Source organism: Hydra vulgaris, chromosome 07 (assembly GCF_038396675.1).
Source record: "Hydra vulgaris chromosome 07, alternate assembly HydraT2T_AEP".
Taxonomy (NCBI): Eukaryota; Metazoa; Cnidaria; class Hydrozoa; order Anthoathecata; family Hydridae; genus Hydra; species Hydra vulgaris.
Window position 1 is genome coordinate 7,973,587 of NC_088926.1, and position 18,914 is coordinate 7,992,500.

Genomic DNA, 18,914 nt, shown 5'->3' on the forward strand with positions numbered 1-18,914 from the left:
TTTATTACATTTTGTGTACTATTCCACTGATTTAATTGCAAAATATTTCTTAGGTTGGTGATAATATCTGATAAAATATGCTTACTTATTCTACCAACTTCATTCTTAGCTGGGTTAATTAGACGAACAGTAGGATTATTTAAAAAATTAGGTTTATGGTCTTTTTTTTTATGATTGCCGAATGGCATGAAACTTCAAGTTCCATTATAAAGTTGTATATTCTCATTTAAAATATTTTAATATTATTTGATCTATTTTTTTTCAAAAAGATATTGATCACTCTTAAACAGACAAGAGTTGTATTTCCAGCAATATACAACATTTATCAATATATATATATATATATATATATATATATATATATATATATATATATATATATATATATATATATATATATATATATATATATATATATATATATATATATATATATATATATATATATATATATATATATATATAATGTGAGTAAAAGAACTTGCAAAAAAAAATTACAGCGAGTAAAAGAACTTGCAAAAAAAATGTACAGCGAGTAGTGGAACTTTAAAAAGAAATTACAGCGAGTAGTCGAACTTGCAAAATAAATTTACAGCGAGTAGTAAAACTTGCAAAAAAAATTACAGCAAGTAGTGGAACTTGCAAAAAAAATGTACAGTGAGTATTGGAACTTGCAAAAAAAATGTACAGTGAGTATTGGAACTTGCAAAAAAAATGTACAGTGAGTATTGGAACTTGCAAAAAAAATTACAGCAAGTAGTGGAACTTGCAAAAAAAATGTACAGCAAGTAGTGGAACTTGAAAAAATATAAAGCGAGTAGTGGAACTTGCAATTTTTTTGATAGACTGGTCTAGCTTACGTTCACGTCGTGTCTATTGTTAACAATGATTAATATATAGTTTCATTAATGAAATTTAATATCGTAATTATTAAGTAAAAGCCAAGACGTAAACTAATTAAAATAATGTAATAAAACATTTTTTATTTTTAAAACTTTTTTTCAGGTCAGAGGGGTAACTATCTATAACTAATCTATAACTATCTATAACTATCACTAAGGATTGTGTGATGTCTTTTAAATTTTGGTAAAATATGTTTTTATATTAAAGTTTATTATTTTAATTACATTTAAATATTTTTTTGGAATCTCGTTAAAAATATTTTTTTTTTTTAGGTTGTAAAAGGAGGGGGGTGACGATACACCCCCTTCCCCGTCTACACCCCTTGAAACAAAGGGTGCGCAGCTAGTGATGTTGTAAAGTAGTAAAAAATAATTTTTGATTTGATACTAGATTTCTTTTTAATTATAAAGATAAATATTTATAAAAAAAAAGAGTCAATTTTGAAAATAGGGTGTTTGAAACCATCACCCTTACATCCACCCAAAGACAATGATAAAACTTTTATATTTGACTGTGGTCTGATAGCTAATTATAAAAAATCTTGTATATAAAAATTTACATTTTCATTAAAAAAACACCTTTTTATAAATATAGGTAGTCTTTATTGCCAGTATGGATGGTGGTTTTGTGCCTCCTCTTGCCCCCAAATACGCCCGTAATCTAGAAACCTATATAAATTTGTAGATAACTCTTGTATTTATCTTTTGATACCAAGATATAAACTTTTGGATAAGAATTGATTAAGTTATAATAGTTTTAGTTAATAAAAACTTTATTTTAACCACAGTTTCTTCAACAAATCCTAATATCAAAAAATCGGTACTTAAAACATCATAACTTTGAGTAGAGAAATTTGATTTTGAAAATTTTTTCACTTTTAGAATATTGGAATAAAGCTCTTTTTAATGATATATAACAACCTAGAATTTGATGAATTTAAAAATATCATGTAACATACCTAAAATTACAGTGCCAAGTAAATAAACAAATTACTGAAATCTCTGTAGAGTCAGATAACATCATACCTTCAAGTCTTTCTGTTTATATAAAAGTGCAAAAAGTTGTACATACTACTTCGGATGATGATGAAGGAATACTATGGCATAAATCAAATAAAAACAAAACAAATATATTTACAAAAAAAATATTTTAGTGAAATGCTTATAACGCAAATTTCTCCAAGTAAGAAATATGATACAATCCAACTTGTAACTAATAAGGTAAAAAACAAACAGTTAAAAAGTGGTGTTCATAAAATTAGGAAAAAACTCAATGGAGACATATAGTAATGCTGTGTGAGAATCCTGAAATTATGAAAAAATTAGCTGAAAATATTAATGAGGAAATAAATGATAAAGTAGTCATACATTATCATGATCAAGATAATAGTAAGAAGCTCAGATGATTAGAGATGTCTGTAGAAATAATGAGTCTAGATTTAAATGAAAATAATGAACAACTCGAGAAGGAAATTATTTAAGAAAATGTAATCCTGATGCTACTCTAAACATCGTTAAGAGAAAACACATCAGAAATAAAACTAATGAACTGAATATCTTTGACATAGATGAAAAAACAAAAAATTACCTGATGGAGAAAAGAAATTTCAAGTTATCTGTTAATTGGCGGGTAATTCATACTCGTAATCATATAAATGTCATCATTTGTTACAACTGTCAAGGCTATGGACACATTTAAAACATGATGAACCTACCTTTAAGTATTGTGCAAGAAACCACGAGGTTTATAATTGTGATTATCAAGACAAGTTACGCATTCATTGCTGTTGGTTTAATAAAGAAAAAAACACTAATCATTAATGTGACCACTTTGCACATAAGAAACAATGCCCAATATTCAATGACATAAGAGAGAAAGTTAAGTCAAGGATTCAATAGCAACCAAATCTACCTAGAGAATTTAAATGTGTGATGTTAAATATTGATGGTCTTTTTGATAAAAAAAGTGAAGTTAAAAAATATTTACTAGATTATAAACCTGAAGTTATTGGTTTAACTGAAACACATGTGACTGACATGTACTTGGATTGTAAAATTAAATTTAAGCATTACACTTCCAGAAGTGCATTATCTTCTAGCACGCATACTGGTGGATGTACTCTTTTGATCAGAGAAAATATTAAAATTTTTGACGTTAAGTAAACTAGGGTAAAAATGAAGTGGTGGATTATAAGTGTTTTACTTCAAGTTGTAAATAAAACTATATCTGTTAGTAGTGAATATAGATCACCTTCAAAAAATAATGAGATCGAATTTATAAACTTTTATGAAAACTGGATCAACATGATTGAAAATAAATACAAAGATGTTATAGTCATGGGTGATTTTGACTTTAATATTGATCCATTTAGAAATCTAAACAGTTAACCATATTCTAGAAATTTTCTTGAAACAATAAGAAAATCAAGCTTAAAAACAATCAACAATGAAATTATACCGACAAGAATTACTCCAATTACTAGTATAGTGATTGACCTGTTAAGCAATTTACCTCTTGAAATTGCTCAAAATGAATCTCATAAAATTTCAGACCATGAAATGGTTGTGTCTATTTACAAATACAAATTAAAAAAGAGTTCACATTTAAAGAATAACCTACAACATTCCAAACAAATTAAATTATATGACAAAATAGGCTATAAAAAATTAAATCAAGAGTTGATAGTCAAGCTTGCAGAAAAAGAGGATGAATTCAGGAAACTAAATGTTAATGAAATGGCTGAACAACTTATTAATAGTATTCGAGAAACTATAAACACAATAGTACAAACAAAAATCATTTCAAATAACAATAAGAATCTTTATTATAAACAGGTAAGTGATCCAAAGTTGTTGACATCTTTAAAAACAGGTTTTGTACGTAAAACTTGGAATAGATCCACTATAATACCCATACAGAAAGTGGCATCATAACACCACCATAAAGTAATTTTTTTTAAATGGAAATCATTTCATGTCTGTATGAATGTGTTTTTTCGATGGGAGATTAAGGTTAAATGGGACTTTCTTTTGTTTGATATCTTGTTAAAACCCATTTCAGTACAAATATATTACTTCTTTAAATTCAAAAAAGTTATTATTGTTTTTCCAATATATGGTCAATCATTTTAACTATGTGTTTTCTAACCCATATTTTATACAAACTCGGACAAAAAGCACTCTTTTTTCAGACAAAGTACACACAAATGTGAAGTTTAAAAACCATAGAATCCCATATCCACTAGTAACATGATATTGTTACTAAATTAGTTATTTGATGTAACTTTGAATATATAAAAAGCATAAAAACCACTAAAAGCTGCCATAATTTGGCCGTTTTTTCAAAGGTGAGATTCCTACTTTAAGAGCTACATCTTTGCACAGATAAAAGATATCTTGCTTCTATTTTTTTTGCCTAAAAGATACATGTCAAGGCTTCATTTATTAAATTTTGAAACTTCCATAGTCGATAATATGGTTAGAATAAAAACGTGAAGCAGTCGTTGTCTCTTTTTAAAGAGGCTTTTAGTGCCATACCCTATACTTTAGGTCCCTGTATATAAACCACAAGTGTTAAAGAGTTGATTTTTAGTCAGGTTATAGCCAACACATATATGTAAAGAGTTTTTGATATTTTTTAAAACTCCATTACCCAAAAGTGAAAAAAAAAACAAATAAACTTAAAACAGGGCTCCAAGTGCGATCAGTAGTGCAAAGTGCTATAAAACTTTAAATGTGTTTTTCTCCTTCGGCTATAACGGGTGATGCGGAAGTTATCGGACAAAATAAAAACGTCAATAACTTATTTATAAATAATAAAACAAACTACTATTATATTTTTTTTAAATAAAGCACTTATCTTTTAATAAAAATATATTATTTTTTATATGAAAAAACACCACCATCTGCAATTGATCTCAATTTTGCTCTGACGCCTTTCATATGCGACTGTAAAAAGTTTAAATCAATTTCTTGTAGTTTTAGTTTAATGCGATCAATCAAAACTTGCTCTGTTGAAGCTTGCCAATCTCCTTCGTAAACCTTCTGTGCCAAATGTCCTCAAAAATTTTCAATTGGTCGTGCTTGAGGCACATTTAGGGGATTGGATTCTTTATCAACGAAATAGACATATTGGTCCATCCAATTTATAGAATCTTTAGAATTATGAGAACTTGCTAAATCTGGCCAAAATAAATAGTTAAAGTCTCCATGATACTTGTGAATAAATGGAAGAAGTCGTTTTTCTAAACATTCATTAATATAGATTGATGAATTGATCGCTACAGCCTTGGAAGTGCGAAACAATGGCTCGGACATACCACGGTCAGATATGGCTATCCACATTATAAATTTTTTTGGAAATTTCTCTTTTCCTATAAAACGAACACTTTCTGGGCATGTCTTTTTGTTGTTTGTGTAGTATCCAGAATTTCCAGGCATGTAGTCCCCTGCATAACAAAAGTATTTTTCGTCATCGATGACTAGAAGCGATTTTGTGTTATAGAGTTGGTTAACTAGTTTCCTGCTTCTTTTCTTTGCCTTTATTTGTTGTTTTATAGTGTATTTTGGAGTCTTTTCACGTTTTTTATATTTAATAATCATTTTTTTTAACTTACGACCAATTGTTGATTGATTTACACCGAATTTAATGCCTATTTTTCTCTAACTGACCCATTTTCAATTGTTGACAAGTCTCGTTAATTCGGCTTTCTTTTCTCTAGTCTAGGATGTCGGACGACCAGGGTGCTTTCTATCAGAAAACGATTGAACAGTTCCAAGTCTTTTTAGGTTATCATATATTGTACTTCGAGCAAATCCTTCCTTTTCAAAATGATTTACGATTTTTTTTTTTTTTTTATATTAGGTTTATTTACAAAAAACATTTTTAGTCGCTTTCGAAAAGATTCTCGTTCAGTTGTATTTAACCTCATTTTAAATAATTGTGTTTCAAATAATAAAGTTTATATTTTATAGAACGTTTATGCCTACGCATAAAACCACAAAAACTAATTATTATACTCAAATAATGAAACTAGGATTTGTCCAATAACTTCCGCATCACCCGTTAGAGATTAGATTTTAATTTTTAAATCTGGTGATACCTTATTCCTTGCAGATTAATGCCCCATCGGTTGTTTTTTTGGTCTTCAAAATTGAGGTTGAGACCATTTTTGGATAGGTGTGTGATGGAAGTTGGACCAGATGTAAGAGAAAGTATATTAGAGCTAGAGCTCAACATAGAGAGTTGTTACCTGTGTTTAAAACAAAGAAAGAAATTTTATTAAGCTTTAAATATCAATAGATTTATTTATTATTTTTTTAATAGTGTTTTAATAGTGTTATCAAAATAGCATTTCGGTAAGATAAGAGATAAACCACCTGTTTTTTGTTGAAATCGCATCACTAACACCACTCTTTTTAATTTTTAAAACAAATTAAGAAAGTCTGAAGAACTAGAAAGTCTTTTTATTCATTAAAACTTTATAACAAAAAATTGTATTGCCCCCCTCCCCTTCTTTCCCCTTAAAAGTGCAAAATCTGCACTGCAGATAGGATATATATATATATATATATATATATATATATATATATATATATATATATATATATATATATATATATATATATATATATATATATATGTATATATATATATATATATATATATATATATATATATATATATATATATATATATATATATATATATACATAGGTATATTAAAAATATATATAGGTAGAAAAAATTAGATATGTTTAGAATTAGAGTGTTTTTCATAACTTATTTTTGCTCTCCTTTTTAGTATATAAACATATATATATATATATATATATATATATATATATATATATATATATATATATATATATATATATATATATATATATATATATATATATATATATATGTATATATATATGCATGCAGAATTTTTTATTTTAGATGTAAATATTAATAAAATGACTGTAAGCAAAAATAAAGCAGGAATCATTACAGTTTTTAAGGAAGACTGTAGTTATACTTTCCTATATAATCTTCAATCAAAACATGCATCATATTTGATACACTACTTTGTTGATATACCAATATATTATTATGTCAACTTTTAAAATTGTGACATAGCTGCATGTTATAAAAATTGCTTGTATTATTCAAAAATAGTAAAATATAATGTTTAGTTGAAAAATGTTTATTTGTTTATTTAAAATGTGATAAATTTAAATTACAAGTTTTCGATATACTTAACAATTTTTATTTCATATCTAAGACGTGGAAAATTAAAACAAAAATACATTTATAAAAATATGAAAAACAATATTGAAAGCATATTAAAATGGAACGTTTGAGTTGCTTTATACTAACAGAGCTCAATAAATAATTCATACAGCAGTTGTATAATTTTGGGGTACTAAATAAAATCTATAAATAATAAAACATTTATAAAACTTGAATATAGATGAATATTAGTGTTGTCAAAAAAATGTTGTTATGCTTAAATAAAACCATGATTGCTGTCTGCCATGCAGTTATATTATAAACCTGCTAGCATACTTCAATTCTTAACTACCCTCTGCAGTATGCTAGAAGGTTTATAATATAACTGCTTGGTTTATAGTATAATATATGTACTACATATGTTCTAAATAAAACATTTTCATATTACTAGTGTTCGACGGTTACCGGATACCGGTATCCAAGGTAGCGGTATCTACCGATATCTTGATGCAATATCCATTTTTCCAAGATAAGGCATTTGGATACCGTTATTTTTTTCATTAGCAAAAAAACAAATAAATAATTATAACAAAATGCTTTTTACCCGTTAGAATTCGAACACGGGACATTTTCGTAAACATGCAACTACTAATCTCTCATGCTGTTACACTTAAGTCTTAGAAGTACATACTTATTTAAAAATATTGTTTAATACACCTTTATATTAATATGTATAATGGCCCATAATACATAATAATATACTAATAATTAGTAATTATTATTATATTAATATGTATATGGTAACTATTAATTACTAAAAGACTATGTATGTATAATGGTCAATAGTTTATGGCCCATAATGCATACATACAACCATACCCAAGCAAGCTTACATTGGCCCAACGTAAGTTTTTACATTGGCAAGTTTATTCCGTTGGGCCAACATTTACTCAATGTTATTTTTTTTGGCGTAATATTTCAATTCTGCAAGTCGGTTTTAATATCATACTACATTGGACCAACAGCTAAATGTTGACCCAAATGTAGTACGATATTTACAAAAAAACTAAATAGGTGGCATACTTATTATTAATGAAATTAATGTACCATATTAGGTACATTAATTTCATTAATAATAAAAACTGTGAAGCCATAAATTATAATTTATGGCTTAACACTTATATATATATATATTTATATATATATATATATATATATATATATATATATATATATATATATATATATATATATATATATATATATATATATATATATATATATATATATATATAAAATTTTTAAATTGTATTAGAATATAATTTTAAATTAATTTATGTATATAAAAATTATATTAAAACTATATTTTAATATAATATATATATATATATATATATATATATATATATATATATATATATATATATATATATATATATATATATATATACATACATATTATATTTTAATATAGTTTTTATATATATGTAAAAATCATATTAAATATAATTAATTACATTTAAAATATTATCTTAGTTTAGACAATAAATATTAAAATAAACTTAAATCATAAATGTTTAATGTAGTTTTTCTAATTTTTTCCATTGCAATTTTAAATTTATAAAAAGATTTAAACTAAAACAAAATCAAACGCATTAAAAATAGCAAGTAAAACTGGCATAGACAATAAATATTAAAATTATTATCTTAAACCAGACAATAAATGTATTAAATAATAAAAGACTTGAAAAAAAAATTAAACATTAAAAGGCTCAGAAAAATAATCCATGTCATCTTTCTCATCCAGAAGTGATGCATTAATGTAAATAAAAGCCAACTTTTCAACTGTTTGATTTGATACACAATTTCTTTTCTTGCTGTGAATAAACGAGAAAACACTCCATACACGTTCACCGGCAGCAGAAGATGTTGGCACAAAATAAAGTCTTCTTGCTACTTCAAAAAATTTTGGAAACTCTGACTTTCCAAATGGGCCCCAGTAATGAAGAGAAGACATTTCAAAAATGTCTTCTCTTCATTACTAATCTTAATCATACAATTACTATGAGTGTTTTTTGGTGACAGAAGATATGCAAATGCCATTGATTCAGTGTAAATAAATGCCCAACGCTCATCAACTATATGCAATAATTCCAATTTATGTGTTTTATGCTCAGCAAATTGCAAGCAAAGCTCTAAAAATTTTGTGTAAACAACTTTCCATTACTGCGCTCAAGAACACCAATAATACTTGAAGGAAATTTAAGAACCGATTCAACATCCTTCAAATCTCTCCAAAACTGTGCACTGCGTACACATTTCAAGAAATTCTCCAATTTGATTTTTTGAGCAATAGTTTGAATTATTTTATCATCAGCAAGCTCAATAATAACCAATTTTGCAGCAGATAAATTGATAACTGCAGTACATTGTGTGTACCATCTTGTATCAATAGGTAGAATCAACCCCTTTGAGACTGCGTGATGTTCTGATTTGGTTAAATGTGGCTAAGACAAGTTGGTGACGCCTAATAAAATTAATCATGCCAACAGCTTTCGACAAAATGTTACTGAAGGGCTCCGATTTACAGACATCATGTATTAGTAGATTAAATACAAGTGTACCACACCCATTTGCATATATATATGGATACTTATCTTCAATTATCTGTCAAGTTTTCCGCATATTTCTAGCATTATCAGTAATTAATGTAACACATTTTTCTGAGTCCAGCTCATTGATAATTTTAATTATTGATTCAGCCACTTCTCCAGTTTGGCTTACTGATGATGTATCAACAGATTTAAAAAAAATGGCTTCCTGCTCGGAATAAAAAAGCACAAAAAAATCCGCAAAAACGCTAATTTAATTGACCAGAATGTTTTAAAAAACATTCTGAACATATTATATTATTAAAAACATGTTTTTAATAATATAAACAATGTTTTTATTTTTATTTTTTTTAATAAAATGTTTTTATTATTATGTTTTTTTACTGTAAATCATGCGCGGAGTGTTGCTACATCAACTATCTTATAGCCTGACTCGCAACAAACTACTGCTACATCGACTGACAAATAGCCTGACTCGCAACAGAGTGCTGCTATGTCGACTGACAAATAGCCTGAATTGCAATGGAGTGCTGCTACATCGGCTGAGGGTTTGGTTGGGCATGCAGTCTATCAATTATTAAAAAGAAAATTCCGGTCTTGCATTTTAATTTTTACTTTTTGTCAACAAAATACCGAAAAACTTTCTGACAACTAATTAAGAGTTTATTGAATTTTTTTAATTTTTATGTGAAGAGCTAATGGCGACAATTTTGTCGCAAATGAAAGCAAATAAAATATTCTAGTAAATTAATATTGAGTGTATCCTCCCTTATATTTAATTACAGCCTGAATTCTTTCAGGAACACTAGCAACCAATTTGCGGCATTCCTTGGGTGTAATTGAGTACCAAACCTCTTGCATACGAGCCCAAAGTTCATCCTTATTCTTAGTTGGAGTAGGAAAGTTGTAGACCCGTTGTTTAACTATTGCCCATAAATTTTTGAGTGGGTTAAGATCAGGGCTTTGTGCTGGCTAGTCACAACTTTCAATTTCTTCTCGTGAAGGAATTTAATGGTCTTATCAGCCTTATGCTTGGGGTCGTTGTCTTGCATGAACATTGTGTTACGTACAGTTCAGGCCATTTTCAAAGGAACTTGAAATATCCGACCTTAAGAATGTTGATATAGTCATCAGCGTTCACTATTCCATTAATTTTCACTAATTCACCGACTCCACGAGCACAGAAACATCCCCAAAACAAGAGTTTTCCTCTGCCATATATAACGGTTGGTGTAAAATCTCGCACTTAATGGTGAATTAGGCTTTCTCCAAGTATATCTTATACTATCTGATCCAAACATATTAGTTTTACTTTCATCTGTCCAAATCCAGTCATAAAAGTCATCAAAAGTCATGTGTGCACGAAGTTTAGCATAATTTAAACGAGCTTGGCGGTGACGAGAAACTAACAATGGCTTTTTGATCTTTCTTCTGGATCGAAAACCAATTCTTTTGAGCTCTCTATTGACTGTCCGTACTGAAGCATGAGTCCCATAGCTTTTATTCATTAAATTAGTAACATCCTTTGCAGTTTTAGACTCTCCAGAAGCAATTAAACGAGCAATTGTTCTTTGGTCTCTTGGTGTAAACATTTTATTTCGACCACTTTTAGGCTTATTTACTTCTAAATTATTGCGCAATTTGATTTTATATATGAGATTATGAGACTTTCCCAACTCAGCAGCGATTTCACGATAAGATTGTCCGGATTTAAGCCTTTCCACAATATTTTTTTCTAGTTCAAGATTTATTTTCCTCATGATGATAATAACAATACTTTTTTTATGTTTTGTAAACAAAATCAAACTTTGAATGATATTTAATCGTTAAAAATCTGTGAAAAGTTGATAACTCAATCATTTTAGTCATAAGGCTATTAATTTATGTCGTATGCCTAATTAACTGTGGACGAATATGTTAATTGCTTTCATTCACGACAAAATTGTCACCATTAGCTTTTCACATAAAAATTAAAAAAAATTCAATATCTTCTAAATTTAACAAAAAGCAATATTTTTAGTTAGCTAAGTCTTAAAGTTAATTAATAAAACTAAAATTTCATTTTTCTTCACAGCTTTTCTATTAAAATATATATAAAATATCTTTTTGTTCAAACATGGTGACAATTTTGGCACATAATATATATATATATATATATAAATATATATATATATATATATATATATATATATATATATATATATATATATATATATATATATATATATATATATATATATATATATATATATATATATATATAAATCATTTATATGTATATATTTCAATTTTCTTGTTATACCGCCTTGCGGCAATCAAAATAACTTTATCATTGGCTTCAGAAGGATTACGTCAAGAATGATAACACACGTCGATGTTAGTATCATTTTTTTTTTTTTTTTTTTTATTTTTTTTAGTGCGCATTTGTTGTCGTAGTAAATAAATTACTTTCACAAACACAAACAAGGTTTCTGAAAGAAGATCGTACTGATCTTATCATTAGAACCTTATACAAGCATGTGTATATAAACTACATCAAAACATATTCAACAAAAAATAAAACGTAATTAACAATTACAATTAAAAAAACCTGACTACATTTTTGTTAATGATATAAACAACGATGCCTTAAGTAACGATATATTTTCTACCAATAAATTTTCTTTTGATTTATTACTTGAACTTAATATAGTTTTTTCCAATTTTAAACATACACCAGTCTCACACGCACAAAGTTTATTCTATTTTGCCACCAACATTGTTAACAATGTTAGGTAAGGGCGGATACAAAGGATTGAGAAGTTATTCTTTCAAAGAACCTAAAGAAATATTGGATTTCATAAAAATAACGTGCAATAAGGAACGAGGGTGCGAAACCAGTGGTTTTGCTGCGTATAAATTTTATGGACGCCCAAAAAAAGAAGGAGCGGATTTAGTATAGTACCCCTTAAAAAGTGCCTTGGAGAACATGTAGGAAAATGTATATACATTTTCCTACATGTTCTCCAAGAGTTTTAACAGCGTTTAGTCGTGATAATAATGAATCTAACATCATAACTAAAATATTTAATTTCTAAAAACTAGTTGAGGCTGTTGCAGTTAGAAGTAGGCTCCCCCCCTCCTTCGGCATTTTGCCATACGCTTTTTTGAGTACCCTATACCTCCCTAAAAGTATCTACAATTTTAACCTACCAACCCAACATTTTATGATATTTTTTTCAATTTAGTGTCTCCATACTTTTATAATTGACCTACTGCCCCCCCCCCCTCCCTATCTCATATTTGCCATTTGCTGACCCCTTTCCAAGCGTACGTACTTTATGGACGATCCCTTTCCCCAGGGCTGTTAATAACTGGTGTAAGATTGACAACCCTAAAATTAAAGGCACATGATTTATTTTAAAATCAATAAATAACAAGCAATAAGTTTACAAATATAGGGGAACTACTCATCAAATCAAGAAAATGAATTATATACTGACCGATCCTTTAAAATATTTGAAAATAAGGCCAAGATAAGTATAATTATTTAATAAACAGGGATGGGTAAGGGGAAAAAGATTATTATCTGTTAGCATGATATTATATACTGATATAGTATACAGTGCTGGAGTAAGTGGGGCTATAGACCCGGCACATAAAATTCATAACCTGCTACTGTTAGATAGTTTGATAATAATAGTAATTATTATTATTAAATATCAATTATAGTACAGCGAGTATAAAATGCAACCAACAAAGAAAAAAACGTATTCAGCAATTTTTATATATTTTGTAGTATTTTGCTTCTCTGTTTTTTTATTTTCTGTCTAATATTTTAATCTCTTACATATATATTTTTACATTATTTAGACTTTAATAATTTATAGTTACAATATATTCTTTTTCTTATGGTCGGTTTAAGCTTTCTGTTTATAGGGTTAGTTTTTGATAGTGTGATTTAAGAATACTTTCTAAGACCTTTTTCTTTAAACTCGTAATGACTGGATTCGCCTCCTTGTCTGTAGTATCCAAACCCAGCACCCTATTTTTTCAAAAATGGAATAGCATGATTTTCCAATATGTGTAACATTGATAACACTGAATCATATGACCGAGTAGCACAATAAAACTGTATTAAATCAGCAATATATGTTTCTAAAGATAAATATATAGTAATAGTAAAAAGCATATTACTTTTATCTAATATAAATTTTATTTCTCAAAGTTTCCAAATACATGCAATGTAAAGTAAGTAAAAAAAGCATTAATTTTCAATTAGCTAATTTAATATTAATAAATAATTTTATTTTTATCTTTATTTTTATAACGTGATCGTTTAAAATGCACCAGAACAAAGTTATAAGAAAAAAATCGTAGCACTTAACTACTCATAAGATAAAAGTACATTTTCTACCAAAATTATATTTAAGCAAGAACCAAGAAGTAATCAACTATAAAGTAAAGAACATTGAAGAAGTTAAAGAAAAAATTTTCAAATTCGTGCAGTTAAAAATTTTGAAAATTTATTTTAAAAAATAAACAAGTTTTTAACCTAATATTAAAAATATGACGCTTGTTCATAATAATTGTTTATAATACTGAACAGCACACCAAAAAATGCAACTAAATGGTTGTCTTCTAAAATTTACTCCGTAGTTATGAACCGTAGCTATTTTAAAAGCTCTAAATTTTTTACCAAAACTTGGCGCATGCGTACCTAGACATAACGCTTTTCCCTAATATCTAAACGACCGTGTAATTACAAATAAATTTTATTACTAACATAAATATTATTAACAAATAAATTTTATAATTCTAATATTAAATTTAGTATATTTATCAATGATTGGTCAAACCATTTCTCCATTGTTTAAATTTAACGTGGAGTTAATTCAATTGTGACACTAAAATATGCTGCAAAAAAATCTAAATACAAAAAGTTTTCATAGTTTGAAAAATAAATAAAGTCTCGGGTCTGTGGATCTAAATCGTATTTTAATTACTGTCTGCCCAGCAATAACATCTGTGGTTGAAAACAGAAGTAAATAGCAGTGACAGAGTAGCTAGAGTTCTGGCTCAATACCAGGAGATTCGAGGTTTGGAGCCGGCTCTAGCCGTATAAACGACATTGTTAAGAAAGAAGGCAGGAACCTCCTCGTTATAAGACCTTCATAAGTGATAAGTTTTCTTGGAGTTTTTTTAGATAAGGGATTGTACATAAATTACCTAACGCAAACTTTCACAATAAACAAAACAAAAAAGATCAAAAGTTTTCCCTCACAGAGTCTTAATTTTAATAAAAAATCAAAATAGCCCATTAAGTTTAACGAATAATAATAAACTAAATAAAAAATATTTCTCTAATGAACTAAAATAATATATAAATTAGACACACACAAAATCACGGTTTATTTCGAAGAAGTAGCTAATAGAGAACAAAAAAAAATATTTTAGCATATCGCAAAAAATATTTTGTAATAATATGTACATTACATAGGAAATTTCCAGCCAGCATTTAGTCCTAAAAAGACGTCTTTTGAACGTTCAAAAAACGTTTCTTTAGGACCAAATGCCGGCTGGGCAGATATTTACGATGAACTTAACAAAATAAATAAACTTAAATATCTTGTTAAGATATTTAAGTTTAAATATTTTGTAAATATAGAATTTTGTTTTTATTTTCGTTATAACAAATCTTTGTTTAATTTATTTTACCAATATAATCGACTCTTAAAAACCAATTTCAATTTATGTACAGCATTATGCAATTGGCTACGCATTAGAATAACCAAAAAAAGGGTTTTCAAGAAACCAACTTAACTAACAAGAAACGCCGACACCAGAAGTCGACAAGAAGAAATAAAATTGAATGTCTAATTCCCTACCGGAAAGTATTGCATTTTTTTTTAATTAAACTTTTCCTTTAATTTTGGCTTTGATAATTTTTATTTTATGGTTTAGAAATCTTTAACATATGCTTTAACAATTTTAACTTAAATATAATAAGCTTTCTTTGTAGTCGTTTTAACTTAAATATAATAAGTTTTCTTTGTAGTCGTTTTAACTTAAATATAATAAGCTTTCTTTGTAGTCGTTTTAACTTAAATATAATAAGCTTTCTTTGTAGTCGTTTTAACTTAAATATAATAAGCTTTCTTTATAGTCGTTTTAATTTAAATATTTGCGCAAATATTCAGCTACTATAATAGTTAGCAACATTTAAAAACAGTCGTTGTTAGACTAAGATAATGAACTGATCACAAGGTTGTATCCCATACTATGTACAGTATCTAATATGAAAAGAGAAAACCATAATGCTTTAAAAAACTACGGCTTTGACACAGCCTCTCGCTTTATTCTCTCTTTATTTAAAAGGATCGCTAGCTACATAAACTAGCAAAATTTATCATTAGATTGTTGTATTACTTATTCATTATTTATGTCATATACTATGCTTTTATTATTACATATTATTATTGTTATTATTAATATTATTATTTTCATTATTATTATTATATTTACTTTACTATAATAGCAGTCGGCTTCGTGGACCAACTTGAAACAACACGCGTTATTATTATTATTACGAAAACTTTTCGTATATGATTTTCTATTTGGCATCCGATGATAAAACAACGTTGTATTGGCGTTAACCTAATTAAAGTTTAAACGACTGAGGCTTTATATAGGATGGGTATTACAAGACTGTTCAGAGTAGTATACCAGTTAGTTATAGTACTTAAACCTAAATTTTTATGTCATTAATAAATTTGGTTACTCCAATCCCTTTATGCTTGAAATTTAACGTTATACCTTGTAGTGACTAATCTAGAATTTTTGGTAGTGGTGGTGGGAGGGAGAATGTTAATACCAATAGTAGTCAGCGTAATTTAAAATAAAAATCCTAATTTTCTTTACCGATCGTTCTTTGCTCATGGGAATCTTTTTAATCTAGAATTACAAAGCTATAAACACACTGCACCTGACAATACATGTCAAGGCAATACAAATCACGCAAAAAAAATAAAAAAAATTTCTTTGCAGCAAAAAACAATAAAAATAAAAAATAAACAAGCAAACAATCAAAAATATTCTTAGTAATTTGTATTTAATATCAGAAAACAGTTTCGAGTGAGTTTTTTTTTTTTTTATTATTTTGTTTAGGGTTGCTTGGAATTTTAAACATTTTTAAACTTTTCATGTTGTTTTACAGATTAAATTTCAACTAAATACAGTTTCCAAAAATATTTGAATTTTATTATTTATAATAAAAGATTTTTAAAACTGGTTTTTAGTTCCAAAGCCTTATAAAAGCCTTATCTCAGTTCCGACACCGTTCAATATTACCTCTTGTGCATTACCTTTTTTTAAAAAAATTTCCAAGGCACTTTTTCTAAAATAAATTTCTCTTTAAGTTCTAAAAGTTATTTATTATTTACAGATTCCATTCCCTCCGAAAAATAGATTTTTATTTCATTACCATGGTGATCAAATTTTCTTTCGGTGCACCGTATGAAAAATACACAATAATTGAGACTGTCTCGAGATTATTTTAAAATACGCACTTAATTTACATACAGACTTGTTGTAAATAGGTTATGATTAAAAACGTTGCACTGAGTCCAAATTGCGAAAAAGTGGTCAAGACTCTTTTCCGATTTTATTTTTTTAACAGAAAGTGAACTTTGTGCAATCTTTTTACTTTAAACAGATGTTGACTCAACATAGAGTTATTTTCAACATACAGTTATTTAAACTCAACATAGAGTCGTTTTGTTTAAATAAATTTTTTTTCTTTTTTTTAATAAAAAATTTATTTGAAAGAGTGCATCTAGAAGATTGTACAGGTGTTTTTTCTTTGTTGTTGATTAAATATGAAAAGATTAAAACTTATAAACATAATTCAAGAAGTTGGTATTTATCATGCGAATTTGCAAGCCCTTTTAGAAACTGAAGCAAAAAAGAAATTGCTAACCAATGAAGAACTGTCTGATGTAGAACTCTCAGAAAAAATTAGACGTTATTTATAAATTTAGAGTTAAATATGCAAAGCATAATCGTAATTTTAAAAGATTAAATAAACAAGAAATGCCCTGGTTAGAGGGTGAGTTGTTTCAGAATCAATATACTAAACTTGATTCAACTTTAAAAACTGGACGACCAGAAAAAGAGTGGATAGAGTATTCATTAAGAACAAAAAGGAGGAAAGTGTCAAGGTAGTTTAGAATTATTATTTTTGTTTTTAAAAGCCGCTGATTAAAAACATAAGTTTTAATAAAAGTATATATATATATGTATATATATATATATATATATATATATATATATATATATATATATATATATATATATATATATATATATATATATATATATACATATAACAGGGCAGGCGAGACACCTTAGTTGTGGTGGAGCAGGAAAACTCTAATATAAAATAAAAGGTAAGAGGAGCTCTTAAACCTTGGGTAGTAATCTTCCTAGTGATGGTGCCACAATAAAAAATACTCAATCCTGTTCTAGAAGTCTATTTTCCATTATAATAATGTAAAGAGGTCATCAAACACAGTTTTTTGTTGTTGAAAATTTACGTCCACAGTTCCACACTTGTGTGGTTTAGACAGTTTTCCATAGTATCATTTTTTTACATTATCATAATGGAAATAGTTTATCAAATAATGATGTTATTTATTTTTATTTTATAGTTAGGCTAAAACTCATACAACTGAAGAATTAGCAGAAGCTGCTGTTATACGTGCAAAATCAAGTCCTGGAAAATCCGATTTGGCAGAGAATATTAAAATATTTTCTAAAGATCTACCAGGCCAAACTTACCAATCTGATAATTATCAGCCAACTATGATGTCTGCAGATCAAGCTTTATCACATAAAATTCAATGTAGTTTGAATGATTTACAATACCATATTATTCGAAACTCATCTCTGATGCAAAATGCTGACATATATTTATCCCCCATTAAAAGCAATCCTAAAATCAAAAGCAGATTGTTATCCAAAGGGTTTGCATATTACAGAAATGTCTGCAAAGTGTAGTTTGCAGAACATGGTTAACCATACCTTGCTTCAAATTTTGAAACTAAATTCTGAGCAGCCTAAAATTTAGATGAAACAGTTACACACGGAGTATTTAAATTGAAATGTGGCATGGATGGTGCATCTTCACAAAGTATTTGTAATCAA